Here is a 24019-nt window from a genome sequence, read left to right on the forward strand (position 1 = left end):
GAACGGATATTGGGTAGTCAAATAGCAGTATCTGCCATATTCCCCAATTACATACCCTTAAATGAGAGGTATCTGAGGCTTTTCTTGCTCCCGTGTAAGATGGAGATGTGATGACAGACAAGAGATTTTCGTTATAAAATATACTATACTTGCAAAACTGTGTATACATTGTATATGTATGGGTTAAAGAAAAATTCAGTATTCCATTAAATATAAGATGTCATCAAGTATAATACGTATTATATTTTACGTACCACTAAGACAGAAAAAAATGATACTACTTAAACTGATACAATGATTTCTTGTTTATTTGAATGTTTTATACTCATTAAAAAAATCTTTCAGATTTGATTTTGACATTTTTCACCCTTGTGAACACATAAAAAGTAAAATGTACTAAGAGAAATTGGTTAAGATATATCCATGACAATGATAACCACATCTTAAGACCATCCAGCTCTCAGAAATGTGAATATATTCAAAAATAAACATCTGTGTACCCACCACCTTGTTTATGAAATAGAACAATTGCCAACACTATTGAAGCTCTTGAGTAAATTTCCCTGATGACATCTCCCTCCTTTACGCCTGACGGTTATCTGCTTTTTTTCTAATTTTGCCAAATATCTACCCTAAATAATTCATAGTTTGGTATTGCGATTAACAGTTTTGTACATTGAGCTCAAGCGCATGTGTTCTGTGACTGTTTTGACTTTAACGTAGGTGAGATTCATCCATGCCGATGTGCATAGCTGCCCCCGTTGTATCTCACAGTATACATATTCCATAATTTATCAGTTCCCCGGTTGATGGACATTTGGGGCTATTTCCAACGTTTTGCTCTTACATTGTGCTACATTCTTATAGTTGTCTCCCGGAACAGATGTGTGAGAGTTTCTCTGGGGTACATACTTAGAAGTGACATTGCTAAGTCTAGACCATAGCCTGACAAACACTGCCATTCCCCTCCTCCCCGCCAATGAATATCCCGAGGAAACATGAGTCCTGTTCTTGCTTAATCTACAGACCAGACTTAGTACTGTATCTACGTTCAGGGCCTTCAGAGAGAAGAACAGCAAGAAGAGAAGAAGGTTGTGGTGCTCCCCAGCCCACAGGAGATGACTTTCCTCCATAACCTTGGGGAACCAAAGGCAGGCAGTGGTTGATGCAAGATGAAGCACTTCTCTTGGCTCCATTGAGCATGGGGGTGAGGTGGGGCTCCACTTGACTGGAGACTAGGGTCTCAGGCTTTAGCTTGTTTGATGTCACAGAATCCACTGTGAGGTCACTCCTGTGCTGTGAAAGAAGAAAACAGCAATTCATTCTGAAAAAGTATGGTTTTATTTATTTAAAATGAGGGGAAGCTAAGCTGAAATCAGCTTTGTCTCATGCTCTGGCTCTTCTCCTGATGGGCTTTAGAAAAAGTCATTGTCTCCTTGATCTCAGATATGATGGCAGCAGTGATCGCCAGCCCTTCCCCACCCTCTGTTGTCTGCATGATCAGTTCTCTGCTGCTTTCCTCCACAGCTTTAGACCTGATGATGCCCACCTCTGTATCACCTGAAGGACAGCAGGCTTTGAGGTTCTTTAATAAAGAACCGATCCTGCTGGGTCTCTGACTTGCTTTGAACCCAAATTACTGTCATTGCAATAGGGTCAGCTTTGAGCTTTCAGCAAAGAGCCAGTCCTGCTGAGTCTCTTATTTTCAGAACCTGGGGCCACTGTGTGGTAGTGTGGGCTTTGAGATTCTTTAGCAATGAGCCAAAACTGCTGGATCTCTTACTTGCAGAGCCTGGAACTACTGTGTATGCAATATGGTAGGCTTTAAAATTTATTTAAAAAAAGAGAGAGCCAATTGTGTGGTGCTTTTACTTGAAGCCCTGGAAAAAAGAGGCAGAGCCATAAGCAATGACGGCGCTACAAGGACGACGAGGTAAGGAAGGTGTTCTTTCTTTGATCCTCAACTAATTCACTGGTGGATTCTGATTCAAAAGCCTAATAATGTCCATATAATTCCTCTGCTTAAAAAAAAGAAGCCACAATGGCTCCCCATTGCCCTATGGATGAAGGGCAAACTCTTAACGTAGTATGTGAGACCTTTGACAATCTGGATTCAGTCTAATTTCAGATTCTTATCTGTGAGTGCATACTGATATAAAAACTTGAATAAATAAATGAGGGAGAAGGGATAGCTCTTCCTTGTAGAATTCCAATTAACGAATGTAAAAGGAATGACAAAAATAGAAAATCACCATTAGACCCATACCACAGGAATAACCAGACAAGATCCACTGATGGAGGCTAAAGGTAATAGGTGAAAATTTGGGGAGAAATATATTGGTAGAGACTTGTACTATCTCCTCCAAAATATTTGTGAACTACAAAGGGCAATATATTAACTTTAGAGTGAAGAAGCCTGACAGAAACCCTCTCTTTTTTGAATAGTAAAAAGTGCTCCTTTACTTACAATCTTGCTTGAAAGCTACCGTACTCACTTAATGGGAAGTGGGCAATTTCAAGACTAGAGGAAAAAGCCTTCCATCTTATTCTTCCTACTTCTTTGCAAATGGCCCTCCTAAAAGATTGTTATCCAGCCACCTTGTCCCTTTGAGTAGTAGAATGAGTATTTTAAGTAGCTTAGGAAAGGTGTTTGATATAAGAAGTGCTCACACAATAGTTAAAATTTAGGCACAGTTAGAATTTAATTCACTCCAATGGAAGTTTGCTTGTCTTATATATATTCACCTCTGTGAGCACATAATTCTAATTTGTCAATGTGTATAAACGCAGGGTCTGTCAACATAATCACACCTATTGCATTATATTTCTTATAATTTTCTCTCTTTCTCAAGGTCCTTGTGTCCTGTAAACTTCTCTCCACATGTTGGCTGGTTCTGATGGTGTTGACATGACCTGGGGCCTCCGGGAGCTGGAGGCAAAGCCCCCTGTGCTGGGCCCCGGCTCCGCTGTGCTCCTTGCCCTCCTCTCGTGCTGCCCTGGCTCAGGAAAGTGCAATATTCGCACAACGTGTTTCTCTCCCATTGTGAATCAGCAAAGTTCCTAACAGGCCTGGCAGGTGACTTGTTTCCTTTACTCAGATTCAGCTACACAACCCAGGAAAGTGGCTCAGGTTAAGTTCCAGGATCTAACGTCAGAATTTAATGAATAATAAGGAAAATGGAGGTGAGCGTAACTAACTTCCTAATCCTTTAGTGCTGACTTCCCCGGTGACTTTCATCCAGCAATTTGAACCTGTATTGTTATAGGATAATTCATTTCTCTTTGAAATTATTACGGTTTATGTAGAGTTCCCAATAATCCACGTGGCTATTTTTTCTCAAGTTTTGTTTACTTTATATGGAGTTATTTTACTTGGTACAAATACTTCTAAATATAAATATCCTCAAGATTTTAGATTGCAAAAGTAAAATATCATCACATAACAATTAAATATGTTAGGCGTATCTTACGTGGAAATTAAACTAAGCCAAGTTACATGACTTGGCATTTGGAAATTTCTAGTTTATAAACAAGAGTAAGTAACTCTATTTGAATATTATCTTTAATTCAGATTTGCACTTAGAACTACGGTTTACTAACTTCTGTATATATGCTGAATGAACAAAGATTTATGGGCCACGCCGACACCAGGGGTAGGGTTCACATATTCTGTGGATGACTCTTTGAAAGTATTGGCCTGAAATAAACAAAAATAAAAATATCCTCTCTTTTTCGCATGTGTGTGTGTGTTTACATGTGTGGCATGTTGAACTCACCAAAGTATTCAAGAAAGAATTTGTATTTAATTGCTGTTTAGAAAATGAATTATTAAGGATAGGCGAGGATTTGAGGAAGCAACAACTAGAAGACAACTCAAGGAGGAGCTCAGATGTCATGATGAGACGACAGGTTCTGGGTGGAATTTATGAAAACTGGAATGGTCTTGGAAAAGAGTTGGAGGCTTGGCGTTTATCATGAATGCCAAGCCACTGAAAGTTTTTGAGCTGGGAAGTAACAATTAAAATTAGTTTGTGGCACTATTTCTAAGGTTTTACTGTGGAAATTTGTAGTTAGATTTAATCCAAGGGATTCATACATGGGAAAAAGACAAAAGAATGGACTAACAGATTTTGTTTTGCCTTGCTTCTTTTTCTGCAGCTGATGTCCACTCTGAAAAGAGGAAAAAAGTGTTATTCTTCTAATGTTTCCCCCACAGGTTTTATTAGGACACCGAAGAGGAATTCACGTGCCGGGATCCTTTGATCCCATCCTTCCCACGTCAACGTCCTCTACTTCTAAAGACATTCACTCCCCCACCCCATGGGGTCATTTTGGAAAATTGCCTCGGTTATAAGTTTTGAGCAAAGCTTATTAGCTGGAGAGTTATTCAAGACATCTAATCAATGTCTCTGAATTCTTATATATCTCCCAGCAATAATCACCTCATGGAAAAGTATTTGTCAACTTTCTCAGTTAGGAATATGTGGTCCATTGCTTGGTCATTCCTATTTACCAACTTTGATTTAAGCTTCTCCACAAACTGAATATATTTATTAATGACCAGGCATTTGGATTGTGTTCAGAAGGCAGTCATGAATTAACTACATTCAAAATTGGCAACTATTTGACAGAATTCACTCACCACGTCCCCTACTACAGATAGGGATTTATATAAATACTTATATAAGATTTTTGTATTTGTTTATTCAGATCTTTCCAAAATCTTATTAGCTAACTCTGTCTTGGGTATTGAAGGAAATTGTTGAGAATAATTTTATTTGGAGTTCCTGTAATACCTGTGTGTTCTGCTTACTTAACAGAAAAACATCAGTAACTCATTGGTGAGTTTTATCTACTTCTATTTTCATCAAATATGTGAGCTCAAATTATGACCCTTCTTAGAGCACAGGCTCAGAGTCCTTCACAAAGTTTATCTTAACAAAAATTTTCAGAGCAATTCTGAACTTTCTCTTTGCAGATCCGGTGAAAGCCCCTAAGCTTTGAGTGGGAACGTGTCTTGATTAAGCATGAGATGGCTTAATACTCCCTGCAATAGTTGCAAGGGAGGGACCTTTATTGAATGATAATAGATCACAAGATAAATACCTCTTCTCTGACAAATAGAGCTTCTTAGAACACAAGACTCACTCTCTCACACTAACTGTAACGTCTCTAACCGTAGCATCACGTGGCTTAAAGGAAATTACCCTTGCTTTAATGCTGTACAACCAAAACCCCTGTGAAATTTTGTGATACCCATAGTAGAAGAGGGATGCTGATTTTAATAAAGTTGTGGTGGAATCCATACTTAGACTATTTTAAACATTTTCAAAATGGCCAATTAAAGTCATGACTGTATGAGTTATAGCTGAAGAGTAACAACAGGGGTTCATATCTATTACATAAAGCGTCCTCAATTTTACTTTCCGAGTACCTTTTCTATGAAAAATACCACAGGCTATTCAAATAACCATGAAAAAGTGGCATTGCTCTCATCCCACTCTCAGTGTGATTGGTAGGAAATACAATCTTGTTTCGCTTGAGTGAATTTTTATCTAAGTCTTAGCCATACTAAGAGATTTCCAGTAATCAGCTCTTTTTTCTTTTTTCTTGGCAAAGCTCTTTTTCCCCAGGAAGTTCTCAGTGATGGGGCCAACTGAGCCAGTCATTGCCCTGATGGGGCCGAAAGCTACACTCTCCTGTCACCTCAGACCCCCGCTGGATGCCAATCCATGGAGTGAGTGGACTCAAGATCGCCCCTTAGCTAAGACAGCTTTTATGTCTGATCATCATGGAACACAATTCAGAAGGAGGACTGAGTTCTTGAAGAACGTCACCATGGGGAGTGTTCATCTCGGGCTGCAAGATACACCCTTCCGGTGAAGGGCAGCACAGATGCAACTTTGAGGATTTGTCCAGTCACAGCAATGTTACTTCCAAGTGTATGTGGCAGGTGAGTCCCTGGGGTAGGAGTCTGTGTGGCTGAGTTCTAGGATGAGACCTGTCATTTCTGCACATGACAGCTCTACTCACATACAAAGAGAACTGGTTAGAGAAAATGGAATTTCATCTGCTCCTGGTAGGTTTTGCACCATGTATCTCCATTCTATGCAATTTTCTTGTACCACAGTTCCCCTACCCCTGCCTCAAGTCAAGATGATAGCCCCATAAACAAACGCACTATATTGGGCCATTGAAATGTTATGTAACTCATCTGTCTGTCTTTAGTTTACTTTTCTCAGAGTCTACAATTATCTTTCCAAAAATGTTTTCATGAATTCACTCTCAAATCAAATATCTATATCAAAGTGATTTACTTTATATTTCTTATTTTCATTCCTGCTTAACTAATGATTCCAATCAATAAATCGGTATCCCGAAAACACTGCAGGAGCCTGTCACAATGGAGTAGGAAGTAGTGCAACGTCTCTTCCTAGTCAGCACAGAGGATTTTAGTAGGGCTGAACAACTGGACACAGGCCCAAAATATATAGTTCCAGGGATTAAATTCTCTAAGATTATGTTATTTACCATTTCAAGGTGAAATTTCGTGCCTTCCGGATGGAGCAGGGAAAAGAATTAACACAGACAGACTCACACGAAGTCACCTCTGAGAAGACAACATTCATTCCTTATTTTGTAACTAAGAAGAAAATAAACAAAAAAGAGTTGGGAAGAAGTCCATGCTCTACTATTTTTTAGAAATATACATTTATGCAAGTTACTTGACCTTTTAAATTTTCATTATTTAAACAAATATGAGGAAAATACTAGTACGTAATTCATTGAGGTATTACGTAATTAAAATAATAAAAATGAGTGCAGAGAAGTTAGTGCACTGCATGATATATAGTAAGTGCACAGTAAATGCTGCTGATGACTATTATCTAGCCTTGGTATATCAGCAGCAATCACCTTGACATTTACAATAAACAATGCCCTGAACCTCTGGTCCAAAACACATATGAAAGTCCGACAGCCTCCCCCAAATATGTCCATGTTTACAAACTAAAGCTCAAATTTGCTACTTGCATCTGGATTTTAGTATGAGCTCAATATGATAGTCAATTTGTTTTTCCTCAGGTGCTTTCATTAGTTTGCAAAATGTTACTCCAGATACAGAATACAGCACTTTTCCCTGATTTCGCCAAAAACATTAACCATGAAGGGTGCTTCTGTGTGTTGTGTGCTTTCAAGACTGTTGAGATATAGAAAGGTCCACACCTTTTAGTCTGCCAAACCACTGGGCACTGATTAGTGGGCAGCTCCACCACGATTCCAAGTAGAGCATCCCAAGAACCAGTCTACTGTTTCCAATGTACTCGTTCCTTCATTCACACTCTCTCCTGCTGCCTGTAGCCTTGCTCCCTACTTAGCATTGTATGCCCTGAAGGTGAATCAGAGATGCAGACCTGGAAAATGTATAAAAAGAAGGGCTAAACTGAATAATTCTAAGATCAGGAGAGAGTTAGACTAGAGGGCTAGAGACACTCACATTGGAGCCCAAGGTCTGTCTCATAGATGCTCAGAAATCTGTCACTGTCTTCCATCAGGAGTCCTGAGAGAAGCCAGGATCCACGATGCACAACAGAGTGTCCAGGGAATGGGTGATGATCTTCCATGTGCAGATTCAATGCCCTGCCACTGCTGGGGCTGCGACTCATGCACGTCCCACAAAAGGCAGGTGCAGTATTGACCCACCCGCGCATAACTTGGAAAGAAAGAGTGAACAGCTTCTCTGTATACTTGGTCCTTCTACATTGCTTACTGTACGTAAAACTGGGGTTTATGGTTTATAGGGCTCAACTGGAAAGTGAAAGTTAGTCATGTAGTTTCTCAACTTATGTGACTGATGGAGTGTAAAAACTAAGAATCTAAAATGACTCCCTCAGACTAACTTTTAAATCACGTGTGTTATACACATTGTTAACACTCATCTCTTAATCTAAAACCAAAATACATCCCATGGTGGAAAAATAACTTTTTTGAAAAGTACGTCTGATGGTTTTGAACCATTTCAGAGGTGGATGGTGCTGACTCTGTCCTTACTTTTTCTATCTTTCAGTAATAACGGTAAAGTTTGGTAGGTAAAGTGTATGATTGCTATGAATCCTCTTTGACAATTCAACATTTGTGGGAGAGTAATGACTTAATCAGAACTGTGCCCTTCAACAAGCCTCCGAGCGTACTATAAGTCCTAACACTTGTCTTCTCCTTATTACCTTCCTTTCTTGACTATTTGTTAATATCTCATTCCTTCAAGATATCTTGTTCTTGCCCTTTCCTGCTACCTTTGATCTCTTAGGGTAATCATTCTGATGAAATCATTCACAGAATCTTTTTTTTTTTCCTACTTAAGTTGCACAAAAGATAGACAGTCATTCTATTTGGTTAAACATACTAAAACTTAGGATCAAAACAATTTTTAGATGTTGATTTCTTAACTAAGCTCCTTGTCCCCTTTACATTTCACAGGATTATGAAGTTCCCCGCGCGTTCTCTTCAAGAACAGTGATGCCAGAGTGGACCATCTGGTGTGTAAGGCTGCAAGGTGGTACCCAGAGCCTGAGGCAAGCTGGTGAGATGCCTAACACAGAATTTAAAGCCACACTCTGAAAACAGCAGAACAGATGGAAACAGCCTGTTCTCCACTTCATCTTCAGTCCTAGTAACTAGACTAAAAAAGCTGCACTCTGTTCCTCAACCTCCGGCTCAACCAGAAGGAGGAAATAACTATTTCTGTTGGCAGGGTAGTTTCTATATTACTACATCGCGTCGCCTTGAGAAGTGTTTTAAAAGCTGTGTTTCTTGTATATTGTTGAATTTCTAATAGAAAGGAAAATCATTTTGAGTCTCTGCACTGTACTTTTTAGGCAACATTCTAACACCAAAATGAGTTGTGGTGTTCAAGGCTCCTACTTGGACTAGAGCTGCCAGCATTTCTTTGCTAGGTGAAGTGTGACGCGAAATTAAAAATTCACAATATTCTTTCTTGAGCTTAGGTTTCTTAGCAGAATCTGATTTTTAGATAATGAATATAATAATTGTCAACAGCAAATTGACTGGAAGCACAGTGAAGTTGCAGTTTTTCCTTTATCCTTAAGAGGTTCTTTTATTCATAATATTTATGCAATGACAGAATGAACAGTTGAATTACATTAAAATCATTGAAATGATGGCTTTGTCTGTAGGACACCAGGGAAGTGATTTGTATTATTTTACTGGTTGCTTTAAAAACTGTGTAGGCGTGTGTGGAGTGATGAGATTAGGATGAACCTACGCCCTCTATGGTAGACAGGGGCTACAAGAGAGGAGAATTTAAATGTTATCAGAAAAAAGACACAGAGAAATGGTGAGATGCTTTAAGGTCAGCATGAACTAGATACTGGCTCTTTTTCGAAATGGAACGTGTACTGACAGACATTGCCACTTACCCGAACTGATGTCAATATTTTCCTTCTTCAACAGAAATATTATGTGGGTAATTTTGAGTATTATTTTAACCGTGGTCTGCATTCCCGTGATTGTTTTCTTCATCACGGTGCAAGGAAAATCTAAAAGTAAGTGGGTTGGAGTGATGTGAAGGCTGTCATTTGAGTTTGTCCATTGTTGGGACCTGGTGGAGAAAGATGGTGACCTGGAAGAGTAAGACGGTTGTCTAGAAGAGTTAAATGATCTGTACAGAAAAGAGACGGAAAGCTTGGTGAGTAGGAACGCGAAGGAAGGACCATTGTTTGGTAGCGTTATTTCAGCTGGGAATCTTGGTTTCATCTTGGTACTGAACGGAGTGTGGTTCTCAGTCCTTCTGTTGGGGACAAGATGTTATTTGCTCAGCACAAGAGAAGCCCTCATGGACCCTCATCCTTCAGCCCCCCTCAGTGAGGCTTCAGCGAGGAATGATTTAGGGCTCTTACTCTCGGTTCTACTGCCCGGAGGAACCTGGTTCCCATAATGGAGCAGGTGAAAGGTCCAACAGCAAAACGTGGGACCTCACCACGTGCACTGCAGCAAAAGAAGAACAAATTATCAAAATAAGTTTATTAGAAAGAAGGCAAAGTACGGAAATAACCCATTTTAGAATAAGGGGATAACTTAAAGATAATTTAATTTAAACTTTCTTAAACATTCTCCACTGTTTCCCCAGAGGTTAATTAGGAGAGGTTTGGGAAATACTAGATTAAATAAAGTTAAAATTTTTTTACTTAAAATATTAACAGAGATGTTAAATGGTAATATGAATTATGAATGTCTAAAAGCATTTAATTTCAAGGAAGAATATTTCAGAAAATATTAAATTAAAAATATATAAATGTCCAAATTTTATAAAGTAAATTATGGTTTGAAAAAATAAAATGGAATGAATTAGAGGGTTTTAAAAAATTTCCATGGATGGTTTTTGTTTTGTTCTATGTGTGTTTCTAATCTTCCCAATTTCCATAATAAGAATGTATAATAGTCTGAAAAAAAAGTTTAGAAAAAATAGTCTTCTGATTTTTCTCCAGTCATCCTTTCCATGCTCATCACTTAATCAGATGTAAGGTGAGGATTCCCCTTTAAGGAAAATGGTGGATCACTTGCAAGCCAAACATCATTTAATGGATGTTCTGCTAGGCCACGCTTCTCTACAGACTCTGACCTCCTTGCTGGGTCCCTGCCTTCTCCTTCCTTTGAGGAGACCCACCGGGAAGGATCACCTGGGAACACTGGGAGGGCAAGGTGTGGATGGGGAAGGACAGAAGCCCCTCTCCTCAAGACAGACCTGTTTCTCTCCTGTGGTTTGGTCCAGTTGTTTCACATGACCAGCAGTGGCCAGTACATTGCCTTTTCCTATCCTGGACCACTTCCTCTGCAATTAAAGTCTATAGCATGGAAACCAAAGAATGGTAGCATGCACGGGGAGCTAGATTTACAGTCTTTCCACCCAATGAGTGAATAAAGCAACAAACAACAGTCCATCTTCTTGTCACAGAATCATAGGAGGAGTCCCAAAATGGTAGGAATCCTAACAATTTCTTATTCTGGTAAAATTCCTGGAGCATAAAAGGCATTTGATTAATGTTGCATTGCATTACATATTGAACCCAATCCCTCGTTTTGCATGTGAGAAAACTGAGGTCAGGAGGCATTCTGAGGATAACTTAGTCCTAGTGACAGACTTGAGATGGCGACCCTGAACATCCAACTTCCAGTCTTGTACTTCCTGACTCTGCCCTGGTGTCTGTCCCAGGCAGGGACAATTCTGAGTTAAAATACCATGTTGGCAATATTTGTATTCAACAAGTGCCAGTTGGGACTCTCTTCTTTCCTTGATCTGAGTAAACCTGCCCTCAAAATGCTGCTGCATTTTCCTAATCCCACTTCCTCCTCAATCCAATGCACCTGCCGTGGACCCATACACTTGCAAGGACTGACTTGGTTGTCTAGAGTGGCAACTAGAAAATAGGTGAAGTCATACTCAATAGTCACCCAGGGGGACATGGCTTAGCATTGGCACTCATCACCCACTGAGGGAGGCTTCATATATTTAATTTGTCCAATACGGCTAAATAATTCATATCAAGCAAAACTTATTACATATTTTAGAATAGTGATGGAGTAAATAGCGATTGTTTCCCTATCACTCTTATTTCTATAGGGAGAAAAATTTCTGCAATAAATGAAAGACTCAAAACTCTTTAAAAGTTGTAATGTTTGTTCTGGGATTGATCCTCTTACCCAAAGCAGAGCTTCTGTAGCATCTTCCTAAAGTTTGATTTCTGGGAAGTTTGGGGCAAATCTCTCTCTGGCTTTGCCCTAGTTCTTTTTCTTCCATTTTGGAGGACATGAACATCTTCCAGGGAGTAAGTTGCCTGACCCCACGGCTGGATGTGTTTGGAAAGCTCCAAATGGATTAGAGCATTTATTTTCCCCCACCCTCTCTAAGCTTCTCCTTTTATCCAACACATCGTCTCCAAAATTTTCCAACCTTTTTTTTTTTTGCTATCAGTGATTTCAGAACCAACACTTGGAAAGTTTCTTCACTTCCAATATTTTCTTTACATTTTTCCGACGGCCTTCATATTTTAGATTATTCAAATGCTTTGTTTTCATAGTCTATCTCAAGTAATCTACAATGAACATTTTTAAAAAACATTTTTCCCCTCCCTTCTTGCCTCCCTTCCTTCCTTCCTTCCTCTCACCTGTTCTCATCCACTGCCATCCCAGGCATCACAGCCTGGGTCAATATGAAAGAGCCAATTTCCCCTTTAACCTCATACTCAGTTGAATACATATCACATTTAATTCATGATATTATTATCTGTTTCCCATGAACAGTGTTACCATTTTGATGCCTGGATTCACAATTTTATAACTTTTAAGACATAGTCAAAATAGATTTCTCCATGGAACTTCCTGAGACCACTTACAAGAATTCAGAGTGTGCTCTACTTTCCTTGCTAACTGTAGTAGCAGAGATCTAGTAATTATTCACACTTGTGTGCCAAGTCTTTTTTTTCTGTCTCTTCCTTCTCTGTGTCTTCTGAAGTTCCATGGTCTTTGCTAGAAATGTAATCATCACAGTTGACTTTGGTCTGAAAATTGGTAACTTCATCTTCTTACTCTTCATCAATCTTTGTAATACGGTTGTTTTTAATTAAAGTAAAATTACAGACATTTCAGTACAATGAGTTTCTACCATGTTTTGACAATCTCAAACAGTAAATTCTGACAGACCTTTTTTATTATAGTCTTTGGCCTCCTGTTATCACATTTGCATAGTCTTTGTCACCCATAACAGTTTATATGTCCAACATTGGTGGAAATATGATTCAAATCTCTGGATGCTTTTTGATGTTCCCATTCAAACTCTGTCTGTCTCTTGTTCTTGAAAAATATAGATTCTTTTCATTTATTTTAAAATTTTTTAATCTTTTTTTTTTTCCTAGAAGTCTGTGAAGGCTACAAGTCTGCTGGAGAATGGAATTGATATTGACAGTTTTCCTTGTCACTGTAGTAATAAATTCCACAGAAAGGGTCATCATATTTTCAGAATCACAATGGAAACCACTACTATGGTCAAAATTTCATCACCATTGAGTCTAGTCTAGCTGCTTCTCTCTCTCTCTCTCTCCTTCCTTTACTGGATTCTTTTACTGATCTCCTCCCACTGCCTGTGAGGCCCCCGATTCCTGCTATCCACATCCATATGCTTACCTTAGTGGGACCAGCTCTACTTTGGGGCGGTGGGTGAAAACATGCTGTGGTGACCTTGGTGCTCTCCAGGAAGGCTTCAAGAGAGCTGGCCGTGGGGCAATAAATCATCCCAGTTTGTATGGGATTAGCCTGGTTTTAGTAATGAAAGTCATGTGTCCCAAGAAACCCCTTTTCATGATGCAAAAACTCCCAGTTTTCTGTAAAGGGTGCAGAAGTTTGGAGGAAAACTATAAAACCAATACAGCAGCTCAAAAAATAGGTCTGAAAGCAATGCACTTTTTAATATCAAAACAAAGCAGCATAAATCATCTGCTTCTTTAGTCACTGTCTCTGGCTTTTCCCCGACCATGGCTGTCAGTAATCAGGATTTGCAGCTCACCGTGATGAATCACCATTGTTGCATCAGTCTGAGTGATACGTCTTAAGTGAGCAAATTAAACGCCTGGTATTCATCAGCATTGCCCACCCATCTTTGACTTTGCTTGTAGATTAGCTGTTGTGCATTGTATTGAGATAGCGCTAAGATTTTTTTGAAAAAATTCTGGCTGAAAACTTCCCAGATTTGATGAATAGTACAAACTCACAGATCTAAAAAGCTCAACGAACCCACAGCATAAGTATCCTGAAGAAAACTACACAAAGTCGCACCATAATCAAACAGCTTAAATCCAGTGAAAAAGGGAAAATCTAAAAACCTGAAAGAGAAAAAAGATGCATTATTCTTATTCTGTAATATAAGCAGCAAGACTAAGTTTCTCTTCCCATACAGTTCACGGCACGATTGAGTTGACCTGTGTGCCACGTCTCTACCCTTACAGTGAAAAAAACATTCAGATCATTTCAAGTTTACATGATTCCTCTCCTATGACACTCATCAATCTGCCTTGCACTCTCTGTGATTCAGCATTTGGGATTCTCATGAGCAGGCAAAGAGAAAAAAGAGGAAAGTGAACAATCCACTCTAATGCACTGTGAGCTCCTGGAGAAGGTTAGTGCTTTCATTGCTCTTGATTCACCACCCACACCTGAGTCCACGGCCTTTCAGAATTGTATCGACATCAATAGAAAGTAAGAGGAGAAGAAAAATCTGACAACCCACCCAGACTCCTCTGCGGTGGAGCTAAAGCTGATGTGTTTCTTTCCCATGGAAGAAGGAGTGGTGTCCTCTGCTTCCTGGGCTGCTCCAGACTTTTTCCTTCTTTTCCACCCCTAGTGGTTCCACAGCAGGCTACAGACCAGCAGAAGGACGATGTTAGGGTTGATTTGTCCTCTCCAGTGGACACGATGGTGACGGGAATGCCCTCTCTCGGGAGTTCTGTCATTTTCCTGTCTTTCCTTCTAGGCTTCAGCACTGGTTTGGAGACCTTCTGGCTTCCTTCCTGTTTAATAATGCAGCTTTCAGTCTGCACACTTGAGATGAGGGGTCCCGCTACTGGAACTTCAGCTGTTTCTGAAACAGGCTTGTCAGTCGTCTCTGCTCCTGCGAGCACCATACACATGCTGCCCTCTGGAGAGAGACTGGCAGCTCCTGCTGACATGAGGGAATTACTTGCTTACAAACATGTTAAGTCCTCACCTCATAGTGGGGACACGCCGGAAGCACCCGCCCTGGGCATGACGGCTCTGCTTCCTCCTGGATCCATGAAGGCTGCTCCTGCCGGTGTTGAGTCGATCTGTCCTGAGTATCCACAGCACCTGCTGTGGCTCCTATTGTTATCTCTGCCACTCCTGCTGCTGCCCCTTTGTCAGGCACTGTAGGTTTCGTGACTGCAAGAGTGTGTACAGTACATCTGCGAGGACTGCTGGATTCGTCCTCACCCCTCTAAGCATAATCAGAAGAGATGACCTTAAAGATCTCAGGGATGATGTGGGGTCTCCTGATTCTGACCTGATTTGGGTGCCTTTCTCCACGGATCTTCATGATCTGTGCTGAAAAGGAAAAGAAAGAAAAAGGGGAAATGAATGAGACTAGAAAGATCTGCTCCCCTTCTTCCTATAGATGAATAACTCGAGCGCTTGTAATTAGAAGAAACTTTGAAGTCATCAAGTCCAACCTCCTGTTTAATGCAGGAATCCCATTGATAGCATCCACATCATGGTGATTCAAGTTCTGCTTGAAGGGTTCCAGTGTCAGAGCACTGCTTCAATTCACCAGTGAACTTTCTCATACAGCTTTATTTTATACACTTTTGTTGATATATCTGCAGAATAGATTCCTAGAAGTGAGTCTGCTGGCCAGCGAGTATGCACATTTGACATTTTGATAGCTGTTCACAAACTGTGCACGTGCACACAGCCTGTTGTACTGGCTCTGATGTATACAAAGATCGGTGCGTGACAGTCACAGAGAGATGGACTATTGCTCAAATAAAAGAAGGACTTTGTATTAGTTAAAACTGCCCCACAACAGATCAGACTGCCTGTGTTGGGACTGTAAGTGTCCAAGAATGGATTGGATGGTCACTATGCTTTAGAGGACATCACAACATTGGGTATGAGAGGAGAGGAGCTGGCATCTAAGGAATCTCTGAAACTCATCCTTAGGAAACATTTTGGAGAAGCACCAGGAACCTCCTTCTTGCGGCAGGGCCTCAAGATGGTGGCTCATTTGGCCCTGAGCCCTTCCAAATGCAGTTCATTTTTCAAATGAGCCTCAGAGCACCAACTACTTTGCAGGAAACAAAGCACCCTGGTCCCATTTTCTAGGGTTTCTGCTAAGTCTTGCCTCTGGGCTCCTCTTGTCCTCTGCCTCAAAGATAGCTATGTCCACTCTGTCCTCACTAGGATGGCCTCAGCACTACTAGAACTCTCCGCTGGGGGTCTCAGGAGGTGAACAAGGTTTTCCTAATAAACAAAAAGATCTCTAGCACCTAAAGGGCAGCATAGCTGAAGACAAAAAGATTAGCTAGTGGCAAGCTTCAGATGGAGATGTCATTTTTCTAGGACTATAAATTGACATCTTTATTAAGTTCAAGGACAGTATCCTACCAGGAAGCATGGAGTGGGAGATTGGGTGGAGAAATACTGGAAGAAAATGGCCCCTGTTAGCCCCCTGGCCCAGCCACGTTCCACTCCTTTTGTTATGAGTTACCAAGTCCTGTCCATTCTTCCTCAACTCTACTTCTAACTCTTATTGAGAGGTCCAGCCCTAATTCAGATGAATAGAGTACATCACTGACCTCGTCATGCCTCAGTTCAAAATCCCTTAATGGCTCCATACCACCTACCAAAAAAAGTATGTACAAATCCCTCCCTCCCTCTGGCACGCAAGGCCCACTATACCTCCCCAACTTCCCTGTCTGTCTTACTTCCCAGAGCCCTCCTTATGTTCTAGGCCTAAGGTCTCTTCCCCCACAAAGCCTCTGTGAACCTCTGGGGCTGAGTCACTTCTCTGTTTCCTTTGAATCCATGCCATATTTGGGAGTCCTGCCATGGAGGCCCCTGACAGCTTGGGTTCCATGTTGGAGTGTATAATTGGCATCACTGTCTTGTTCCTGCTGCACACTTCTTAAAGGGAGGGACTGAAACACCTGGGCTCACCTGGTCAGCTCTAAGGTCTTTGTAACCTTGAGACGTTTGAACCAGGTAACATGGTATCATAGACCCACTGCCTAAGGATATCTTTTATGAAGACAGCTGGAAAGACATTATCTCTTGTCCTAGTTTCCTCACTAACCTCATAAGGGTCTGTTACCCTGGCAACTACAAGCCCAGCACCCGGTACAGGCAGTTAACCCAGTTTGGCTAGTAGACAGATGCTCTTCCCTTCAGTGAGAGGCAAACCAGCACCAGGCTGAGTGCACGGCTGGGTGGAGGAATGCAGGCTGGGCTCTCCAACTCTCACCCTCACCTCCCAGCCAGATGGTCTTGTGCGTGAACCTGTACCATCTTATGGGACAGCCTTGCTGGCCCCAGACCGTCTCACAGACCTCAGACTTGAATTTTCCCACTTCTCCCTGCCCGGGCCTATTGCAGTTCACTTGCTCATGCCCCCGAGCAGCTCTTCCCTGTAGACCAGAGGTCAGCCAACCACGGGCTACATCCAGCCCACTGCTTGCCTGGAGAACAGCCGCATTCATTCTTTCACATGTTGTCTGTGGCTGCTTGTGTGCCACTACGGCAGAGTTGAGTAGCTGTGACAGAGACCACGTGGTTTCACAAAGACTAAAATATTATCTTGCCCGTTACAGAAAAAGTTTGCCCACTCAGTCCTAAATCTTTGAATGTCTGGATCTCAGTTCACCAAAATAGTCCCCAACGTTGCCATGTTTTTGAGATTATCCCTGAGAACCTATTTGTTTATTGTTGGTCCCTGTTTTTCCCTCCAAACTACCCATGCAAGAACCTGTGCTCATTAAGACACAGCTTTGGGGGCTAGACTACTTGGTGTGAGGTCCAGCTTCCCTCCTTTATAGCCTTGTAACCTTGGGAACCTCGCTTCACTCAGGTGTAAGATGGAGATGGTAGTCGTTGTGCAGATTAGTCGAGTTGACACACACAGCTCCGAGATGGGCAGACCCAAATGATAAGTAAATAGGAGTGGGCTTCAGCATCTTACTTTATTGGAAGCACATGGGGGACTTGATATCAGATCCCTGAGTGTCTACGGATCTGCGCCAGAGGCAAAGGAAGCTGGAACTTCCCCCACCTTCCCTCCACCCTCCAGGATCCCCCTAATCCATTCTGTTCCTCCCAGTTCGGGTCTGGGTCCTTCTAAGACCGCCCCCTTCTGCACTCACCTCCTGGAGGCTCCCAGGCACCTTCTACCACTGCCGTCCTCCCCAGGCCCCTTTCTGCCTCAGTACCCCCGGACTGAGGGACAGTTCCAGAGGGACTGAGGATGCCGTGGGGTCACGGATTACCGACCGCTCAGCCTGTCGTACCTGAGACGATCTGGCCCCTGGACGCAAACCGCCCCTGCGGAGGACGCGAAGACGTCAGGACGCTGAAGGGCCTCCGGCACCCGACACGCCAGTTCCCTGCAGCCTCTGCATTTTGCTGCTGCAACGTGAACAGCCAACAGCAATCTTGCACCTGCTAAGCTCTCTCAGGAGCCTCCCTCCACCTCGGCCTACGCCACCCTGCCTGGCTGCTTTTAATCCTCTCCAGGCCATTGTGACCTGTCACCATCACACATTCCTTTGTCCTTGTTCCCCAATAGCCTCCCTCGCGGGCCAAGGACACCATCTTCTTGCCAAACGCTACACCGCCCTGCCGCAGACCGGCGACGCTGCGGAGGGATTTGTGAGCCCTGAGTCAATTCTGCCAAGGCTGTAGGAGGAAGTGGATATAAATGGAACTCGTAGATGTGTCACATACTGGGGTGCACCACGAGAAGCAGGCTTACTGCCAGTCACACGTCCATCAGTTAGGTCAGGGTTGGTTGAGGTGAGCACGGGGCTGGAGGGGTTTGAGGAGGCACACTTCCTCACTACCCCGGCGGCTGTGGGGCCAGAGGCAAAGTTGTGCGGTGTTGCTAGAAATTACCATGTTCCACAGGCTGGAGGATATGCGGAGGATGGAGTCAGCGGTGTCAAGCCACAGAGGACTTTTAGAGGCAAAAGGGTACCACGGAAGAAATTTAAAGCAAGGCTATGATAAATGATATTTAGGTTTTAAGAAAAGAGTTCGAGTAGTTTCCTGGGCAAGAGGTGGTGGCCTGATGTGGGATGTTAATTGTTGGGAGACAGAAAAGAGGTTCCAGATTCAAGAATCATGAGGGAATTAAATCAATAGGACATGGTGAGGATTAGGTGGGGTGAGGAGAGTGTGGATCCTGGGGCCTGAGCTTCTTGGAGAATGGTGTTGTTGCCATCCAAGACAGACAATGAGGAAGAACAGGTTTGTGGGGCAAAGGCTGAGCTCAGTTTAGGACATGCTGAGTTGGAAGTACTAAGGCACATTGGGTGGAGGTGGCCAAATGTGCAGATGATTGGCTGTGTCTGAAGTCCTGTGGAGAAGCTGGGCTGGTGGTAGAGACTGGGAAGTTCTCAGAATAGAGGTAGGTGAAACCGGGAGACAGATGAGTTCACTAGAGATGGGGGAGAAGAAACAGAACTCAGGAAGGAAACAGAGAAGGAACAGTTAAGGAAGAATGGAGGAAACTAGGGGAGTGTGTTGTCATGGGTACCAAGGAGGAGTTTCTAGAAGGAGGAAGTGATCAGCCACATCAAACACAGTAAGAAAGTTCTAAATACACAAGGGCTGAAAAAATAGCCTCAATTTTGGCAATGCCAAAGTCACAGTGACCCCAGGCTGACATCACCCAGCATCATCCAGATGTCAGCCCCTTGTATTCAAATGGCTCACATTTAGGTGATCGCTCACGGTCATTCTCACGTCTTCCTTGTCTCCTTCAAAGTTTAAACCGTTTTATTTGCTGGTGCCCTGGCTGACTCTGAAATTGTGGACACACAATGGCTATCTTCCATGTTTATCACTCAGGGCCCTTTCTATTTGCCACTGTCACCTCAGAGTCAGCCCAGGCCAGCGCAGACGTAGGTGCAGGCATCCATGAGTGAAAATGGGTTAGCTCACTATGGGGTTTCCCTCCCAGTGTTGGGGATCACCTTTGTTTTCCTTTCCTCTCTGGATCAGGCCAATGTCCACCTCGTCGTCATGAAGTAATGCTGGTTGCTACTGGTAGTGGTGCCCCTGCCAGCCCCTGTTTCCCCACCTTAGGTCCTGGTGTCTCCATGATGCGTGGACACAAACTGATGAGTACGTGCTGTATGGGAAGGTTTTGAGGGCTCTGTATCTTGGAACACAGCTGTGGACAAGAATCGGAGGGTGCTCAACTGCACCAAGTCCGCAGTGAAGTGGGACGGGCTGGGATCCAGAACAGAGGGACAGTGAGGTCTAAAGAGGAGTTTTCTTCTTCTGATACAGGAAGAAGGAATAGTGTGAGCAAAAACAATTTGGAGGTAACAAGGGAGGAAGCATTCATCTAATGTCCTCCATTTGTTCTCGACACAAGAATTCTTAACCTGGGGTTCACTGGGCCCTCGGAGAGTCTGTGGGTAGAATTCAGGGAGCCCATGGAATTGGATGGGGAAAAATTACATTTTTTTTCTCTCTTTTTGAGGTACATATAAATTATTTAACAAGCACTTACATAATGCTTACTATGTTCCAGTCACTGTTCTATACCCTTTAAAATATTGTCTTTAATCATCATAACCAGTCTATGAGGTAGGTAACTAATGCTGTCTCTTTTTTAAGTAAGAGAGAAATGTTATTGGTAATCTATTGCTGTATAGCAGATTATCCCCAAATTTACCAGCTTTAGAGGACACACATTTTTATCTCACAGTTTTTAGGCTTAGGACTCTAGGCCTGGCTCCCTTGGATCCTCTGGCTCACAGTGTCACCCAGGGCTGCAATCGAGGTGTCAACCAGTTCCAAGGAGTCACCTGCAGATGTGATGAGGAAGGATCCGCTTCCAAGCTCACCTATGTGGTTGCTGGGTTCAGTTCTTCAAGGGCTGTTGGACTGTGGGCCTCCATTCCTTGCTGGTTGTTGGCTGGCCGCCGCCCTCAGCTACTTGCCACATGGGCCTAGTCAACACATCATCTTGTTTCCTCAAAGCCGGAAAAAGAGAGAATTTGCCAGCCAGATAAATGTCACAGAATTTTGGAACTTAATCATGGAAGTGATATCTCCTCATCATTGCTTGTATTGGTTAGAAACAACTTACTCAAAAGAATGGGACTATGTAAGACTGAATAGCAAAAGGTAGTGATCACTGGGGGCCATCTTACAGTCTGCCTACCACAGAAAGAGAGGCCCAGTGGAGCCTGGTACTTACTCAAGTTCACACAATTAGTGACGGTGTCAAGATTCCAAATTGAGCAATGCAGCTCCAGAATCTATGTTCTGCCTGCAGTATGATGCTTCTTATGATATAAATTAGATGTACCAGTGTATGCACAGAATTTTTTGTAAGTTTCTAAGAGAAGAAGGACAAAGAGTGAATAGGATATTAATGCCTTATCAGATATATGATTTGCAAATATTTTCTCCCATTCAGTTTGGTTGTCTTTTCATTTTGTTGATGGTTTCCTTTGCTGTGCAGAAGCTTTTCAGTCTGATGTAGTCTCACTTGTTTATTTTAGCTTTTATTGCCTTTGCTTTTCGTGTGAAATCCAAAAAGTCATGACCAAGACCAACGTGAAGGAGCGTACTGCTTATGTTTTCTTCTAGGAGTTTTATGGTTTCAGGTCTCACCTTCAAGTCTTTAATCCATTTTGAGTTAATTTTTGTGTGTGGTGTAAGATAGTGATCCAGTTTCATTCTTTTGCATGTGGCTGTCCAGTTTTGCCCAAAACCATTTATTGAAGAGACTCTCCTTACCCCATGGTATATTCTTGGCTCCTTTGTCATAATTAACAGACCATATGTGTGTAGGTTTATTTCTGGGCTCTCTTTTCTGTTCCATTGATCCATGTGTCTGTTTTTATGCCAGTACCATACTGTTTTGATTACTATAACTTTGTAATGTAGTTTGAAATCAGGGAGTGTGATGCCTCCAGCTTTGTTCTTTCTCAAGATTGCTCTGACTATTCTGGGTCCCTTGGGGTCCCATACATGTGGAAATGAGGTTCCTTGATGAGACAGTCAAACAGCCAATAAATGGCAAAGGCAGGGCTGGAACCTGCTACCCTGATGAAAAGCTCTCAGAACCTTCCATTCAGGGTTCTGGGAGAAGCAGGACAGACTAAGTGAAACAAGACCCCAAACTGCTTGCTGTGCCCTCACTCCCCAGGCCTCCCTGGAGGTCCCTTAAAAGATGACGGAAACTTAGCAGCCAAAACGGGTGAGGGAAATGGGTGAAGAGGAACAGAGATGCAAAAGTGAGGAAGGGGGAGAAAAGAGAGCAGAAGGGAAAACAGAAGGGATGCAGAGGGGTGAGTCTGGAGGGTGTGGGGGGGCAGTGCAAGGAGTCAGATGTCAGGTCTGATCAGCGTTGCTCAGCCAAAGCCCTGCCCTTGAAGCCTGATGGCCACGCTAAACCCTCCGTCTCTAAAGCCGACTTCAGTCTGAGCCTGGCCACAGTGTCTCCAACAGACGGATTGTAAAGAGCTGTATAAAGCTTCCATTGGTTTATCAGCAGTATCTTTGTCAAGCTCTTTTTTTTTTTAAATCAAATTTGATTAACAAAAAGACAATCGTGCCTCATCTTCAAAGTTTACCATTATTCAATTCACCCATAATTGCATCCCTCACCGCAAGGTTACCTGAGTTAAGCCACAGGGACACATTCCAATCTTCTAAAACTTCTCAAAGCCTGTTTTAATTTTGCGCCTTAAATCAGGATATGGCAGTGCTCTGGAGAAAACAGATATGCTGGCAGATCTTCTTCTTTTTCCACATTGGTCATCCTGGCACGCTGCGGGTGCGTTGTCTCCAACTGTTAGGGTGATGAATTCTCCCGCAGTGACGCCCATACGAGTCCATTCCTGCTATAGGAATTCCCAGACAGGACAGTGAGAATGACATTAGCTGCCCCAGCAACTGACTTGTGGATTAGAATTCGAGACTCAGACACCATGGAAACGCAGAATCACGGAGCCATAGAACTCAAGCGAGAGAAGAGAGTTTGCGTGATAGAACACCTTGCTTCAAGACACGAAGACATCTTTCCCCAATCGGGGATATTTTCTCTTTTTTATAGTATTCGTTTAGAAATGAAAATGAGTGTATTGTTATACAACAGAGAAACATGCCACTATTCACCTGTTGCTGAAATAATTATTATATATTCCTGGTGAATTGAACTTTTATAATTCTAAAGTGGTCCTACCTATGTGTAGTTATTCTTTGTTCTGTAAAGTCTACTTGACTAATTTTAGCATAGCTTTCCTTTTGTTAGATTTTTATGGTGCTTTTCCCCAGACTTTTTAATTTCATCTTTTAGTTGTCTTTATATTTAAGTTGTGTCTCATATAAGGATCATGTAGCTCAGTATTTTATCCAACCTAACAATTTTCATCTTTTAATTAGAATTGTCTGTTTACACTCAGTGGAATCAATGGTATATTTTGGTTTAGCTTTATCATCTTAATCTTTGTTTCCTATTTCACTTATCTGTTGTGTAGTTACACTTAATTTTTAAACATCAAACCCTAAGATCGCATTGTGGATAAAAGCATTGGTTCTGGAGAAAGGCTGTGCGGGAGCATTTCTAGTTCAACTACTTCCTGGGGTGACCCTAGGCATGTTTCTGAACCTCTGTAAGCTTCATTTTCTTAACTGTAAAGTGGGATAATAATAGCAATTATTATAACTACCTGATGGGATGGTTGTGAGAACTAGTTTTTAAAAGTCACAGGTAAAAAACAATAGTAATGCTTATATTGTATCCTTCATATTAATCTTACCTATTATTTTGTTCACAATAAACATAATTTCTAAAGGTAATACATTTTCATAGCTAAACGCTGACAAAAAAAGTAGGAGCTGCATCTGCCAGGCCCTGCCATCTTCCATATCAATGTTTTCTGACAATTTAGATTCACATTTGTATTTATTTTTGACAAGGAAGAATTAGTTAGCTCTTAAAAATTTTACCAAATTTTCGTGCATGACTTTTCTTGTCTCTTCCATTATCCTCTTGGATTCTGTAGCGTGTGTTCTCGATGCTCTGCCTCACATCCCCTGAGCCCACCTGAGTTCAGCAGTAACCACAGTAGATATTTCCCCTGGCAGCCTTCCGCATCTGGAGCCTCGACCTCTCTTGTCTGCCTGAGAGCTTTCTCAAGCACCGTGAGAGCTTGCTCAGCTGCTGGGAAGAGCACCCAGAAGTGCCAGGAATGACAGTCAGCGG

At 42.2% G+C, this 24019-nt stretch overlaps 3 long non-coding RNA genes across 5 annotated transcripts; 2 read left to right on the forward strand and 1 right to left on the reverse strand.

Moving 5' to 3' along the window:
- Positions 1 to 285: 285 nt before the first annotated feature.
- Positions 286 to 18282, reverse strand: LOC103549106 (uncharacterized). 3 transcript variants are annotated; one of them, XR_011525491.1, is made up of 7 exons: positions 18078 to 18282; positions 14294 to 15123; positions 13195 to 13889; positions 9435 to 9676; positions 7225 to 7412; positions 6532 to 6643; positions 286 to 1296 (listed from the first exon to the last, which is right to left on the reverse strand). It is a non-coding gene; the product is annotated as an uncharacterized lncRNA (long non-coding RNA). The 3 variants fall into 3 exon arrangements; XR_011525490.1 differs by lacking the exon at positions 286 to 1296 and having other exon boundaries at positions 6511 to 6643; XR_544430.2 differs by lacking the exon at positions 286 to 1296 and having other exon boundaries at positions 6511 to 6643; positions 9435 to 10002.
- Positions 5533 to 10380, forward strand: LOC139075270 (uncharacterized). The gene is made up of 2 exons (XR_011525493.1): positions 5533 to 5953; positions 8476 to 10380. It is a non-coding gene; the product is annotated as an uncharacterized lncRNA (long non-coding RNA).
- Positions 18283 to 18486: 204 nt separating the features above from the next.
- Positions 18487 to 18818, forward strand: LOC139075269 (uncharacterized). The gene is made up of 2 exons (XR_011525492.1): positions 18487 to 18582; positions 18694 to 18818. It is a non-coding gene; the product is annotated as an uncharacterized lncRNA (long non-coding RNA).
- Positions 18819 to 24019: the final 5201 nt, after the last annotated feature.

The sequence above is a fragment of the Equus przewalskii genome, chromosome 13, assembly GCF_037783145.1.
Source record: "Equus przewalskii isolate Varuska chromosome 13, EquPr2, whole genome shotgun sequence".
NCBI lineage: Eukaryota > Metazoa > Chordata > Mammalia > Perissodactyla > Equidae > Equus > Equus przewalskii.